Raw genomic sequence first — 4,143 nt, forward strand, 5'->3', positions numbered from 1 at the left:
GGCAGCAGCTGGACAGATGGACCGGCCGGGCTAGGCCCTGCCTGGGTCCACGCCCCTGTTCCATGTGCTGTACCCCCTCTTAAATCCATTATTCGCAGAGGTGCTGATGGGCTCAGCTCTGGCCAGAAGCAGGTTTAGCTTGGAGCTGGGGAAACTTCCAGCAGCTTCTCACAGGGACCATGTCGGTAGTACACCCCTCCACCCCACTACCAAGATGTTGGAGCTGGGGGAACTTTTTGCGGTTAGTTACAGGAGCCATCACTGTAGCCCCTCCCTGGCCACCAAACAAAACCCACCACACAAAATCTCAAGATACATTTAGTGCTGATTCTCTGCTTTTGTGTCCTTCAGTGGCTCCATAACATTCTGCAAATGTTTATATTTATACTCTGTTCTTATAAGGGGTTTCTTTATGTGTTCGTGTGTTATATGAACCATTTAAGCTTAGATGTTTTATACAGGAAAGATTTTTTACTTTTTTTTCTGTAAGTAGAGAATTCCTACTGCACTCTTGTCCTCTTAAGCAGAGTCAGGACATGGTTCAGAACAAGGGAAGAACAAATCTGTCATTCTCTGCCACGCAGTGTTTTAGTCTTAATGTTGGACAGAGGGGAAAAAAAACCCACCTTTTTGTGGTTGTAAAGGAAGCTTTCCAAACAGACATTTTACAGCTGCCCAGACCTTTTCCTGAGATGGAGCACAACTCATAACTCTTCCTCCCATCATATGAGATATTCTTTTGTTTTATAGACTTAAAGGTACAAATAGCTCCATAGATCCTATAGTCTAACCACAAGTCTAGCTATACAGTTTAATCCAGTTGTACCTGGTCAGATCTCAACAGCCTGTTGCACACAGGTACATTTTCCATCTAGTCATGTTTGAAGTCTTCATTCAAAACAACAGACAAGTTTCTTCAGCCATTCTTTTCCAGGTAGATAATTACTGTCACTGTTAAACTTGTGTCTTGCTGCTAACTTAGAAAAGGGAGTTTTCTAAATGTGAGTAACCATGAATCAATCTACATTGTTTTTTCTAGCACCCTCTGGGAGGTGCTGGCTTAAATGGCTTAAAAACATCCATCTTACCTGAATTTTCCATACCCATCATGATCCTAAGAGAAAGTATTACAACCAAGACTCACAATATATAGTGCAGAAGACTGAATGGGTTCCATCTCTTTGGGATTTTATTTCTGTTATAACACTTGCACAAAGCAGGGACAAAGGAGGAGGATGTCTGCAGATGTGGGCAGCGGAATGCTGCCCATGGAGAGCAGGCAGCCAATTGCCCTGGTCCAGGAGCTAAATCCCTGTTGCACTCAGATATCCCAGGTGTGATCAGGAGCCCCCTGGGCTAATGCAGAGCACAAACTGGGACTTGCAGCAATCTGCCTGTGCTCCTGAGTGCTCGCTGTCTATGCTAGGACTGTCCCAAAGTTCATGAAACTGGAAAGCAATCTGATTTTAGGCCAGTCTAGTTTCTCTCTGATTGACATGATCTTCCTTGTAATCTATGGGTTTAACAGCCTGTGTTCTCCAACAGATGTTCAAAATTGGGTAGGAATATTGGCTGAATCAAATCAGTTAACCACTTTTGTCTAGTTATTAGATTCTGCTTCTATTTATTAATTATATTTATAGAATATACACATACATGTAAACACCAATTGCAGTGGTTATTTTGCACATTCAAGTTCCTGCAACTTTTTCCCTCAAAAGAGAAGAAAAATATATTGCCTCTTCTTACCTGCTTGCAGGGTATGGAGTCTCTTCCCTTTGTGTTGGAGGTTTATGCACAGCCTTCTTCTTATTAGGAGACACAGATCTGCTCTACAGTCACCAGGACAATCCAAACAAGCTCTCAAAGGCATTGTGCTCAGGCTAGTACAGTCACATCGCTGAAGATACAGGGCTTGCAGAGAGAGCTGTTTTCTATCCAGGTGATTTGTAATGATGGTGTGATGAATGTAGATCTGTGCAAAACATACACAGATGAACTACTCTTGAATGTACTGCTGAAGACAAGCCTGAATATGGTCTTTACTCAGGTATGAATATGAGTCAGCAGTGCACCCTTGCAGTGATGAATTGCATGTTGAGCTACATAAGTTAGAGTGTAACCAGCAGGCTAAGGAAAGTGATTATTCCCCTCTGTGGAGCACTTCTGCAGTGACATCTGGAGTACCGTGTCCAGTTTTGAATGCCCTGGTACTAGAGAGGTACTGACAAACCGGGGTAGGTCTCCCAGAGGGCCACCAACCTGGACTGGGCTGGAGCTCACAATGTATGAGGAGAGGCTGAGAGAGCTTGGTCTGCTCAACTTGGAGAAGGTCAAGGAGTCTTTAATGCTGTTTACAACCACTTAGTGGAAGCTTGTAGAGAAAGTGGAGCCAAACTCTTCTCAAGAAGTGCACAGCAACACGACATGTGTCAAGAAACACAAGCTGCAAAAAGGGGGAGTAGTCAAACATGGGAGACACTATGGGAGTAGTCAAATATCAGAACAGCTTGCCCAGAGAGGCTGTGAAATCTCCATCCTTGAAATGATTCAGTGTTACAGTGGACAAGGCTTTGAGCAAACCAATCTAACTTGGTACTTTGGTTGCTCTAAGCAGGGGTGGGAATAGATGGTCTCCTGAACTTCCTTCCTACCTGGATTGCGCTGTGGTTCTGTATTTCAGAACTGAACAATAGGACCACTGTTGAAGCACAATCCTCATTTGCACAAATTTGAAGCAGATATTTTCATCTGAGAAATGTTGTCTTGATATATACAGTGTTCTGTGGATAGCAAGATAATGTAAATGTAAAACTTCAGTAAAATAAATGGAGTTAGGATGTTGATGGGATAACTGCTGGTGCAAGACCATATCTTTCTGAAATGGATCTTAAATGGGAAATTTCCACCTAAACAAGCAATAAAAGAACAGCCATCTCAAATACAACTAGTGTTCTACCTAGGTAAGTTTTCATCTTCACTAGCAACTACTTTTTTTTTCTGCAAATTATGAGAGTATTAGAAAATCCCAAAAGTTAACTAATGCAGAGTGGAGCTGTCTTCCCCATCTCTACTATTGAATGATTATCTTCTGTCCCAAAAATGTTGAGTAAGGCCTCCAAGGTCTTTGTAAATTTTCGAATATAGTTGAGGAATCATATATTACATGTAACCACATCATGAAAACCATGATGTAACTTAGCAGAAATAGTTATCCTTGCCTTACATGATTAAAAAACCAGAATCCAATCCACACTAACTAGGCTGAGAACCTTTAAAGACTGTTGGGCCAAAATCCACATGAAATTTTAAATTCTTGGATCTACATTAAGACCTCTTAAATGGCATCCAGGTCCCTAGGCTTAATATTTCACATTGGCTGGCTTGCTGTTTTCAAAGTTACCTTGGCATAAGGTATAGTAATAAGTCTGTGATTAAGCTGTAATGTGGGGTGATCTACTGGGTTTTTTGTAATTCTACTTGTTGACTCACTAGGTTGCACACTGCATCAAGGCTAGCCAGCTTAAAAAAAACTTCTATTCACGACACTAACATCTTTATTAAATGACTGTATAATTTTTGTAGATGCACATTAATCAACAAATTTTTGCAAAATTCTCTCATGCTGTCATCTTAGTAATAACTTCATGAGTTATTTTATTTTTCTCTCAGGAAAAGCAAATGCTTCTGAAGACCGACAGGTTAAATGCAAAATCAAGCAAATTAGTGCCAGCATTACAGATCTAGAATTCCAGCTGCTTTTCACAAAATTGCCCTCAATTTCCTGCATTTTCAGATCATTATTTCTTATACTTGTACCATCCTGTTACTATTATACAAAAAGAACAAAAAGTATCTGGCTGAGGGATAAAAAGAAAAGTTAATGGAAGTGAAAGAGCATGCAGTTTATTTCTGCATGTTGGATTCAGTCAGTCAAATTCCTAAAATTATCCTTAAAATAAAATAAAATACAGATATCAAATATAAATATCAAAATATAGACTCATATTTCTTCAAGGTTTCAAGTGTATCCAGCATTTTGCCTCAAATCGATATACTTAATTGAAAAATGTTTCTTCCTTTCTCACATGAATGTGACTCTAGGCTCAGTACTGTGTTTCGTATTCAGGAAATAGGAAATAA

Source organism: Pterocles gutturalis, unplaced genomic scaffold (assembly GCF_000699245.1).
Source record: "Pterocles gutturalis isolate BGI_N339 unplaced genomic scaffold, ASM69924v1 scaffold6258, whole genome shotgun sequence".
NCBI classification, from domain to species: domain Eukaryota; kingdom Metazoa; phylum Chordata; class Aves; order Pterocliformes; family Pteroclidae; genus Pterocles; species Pterocles gutturalis.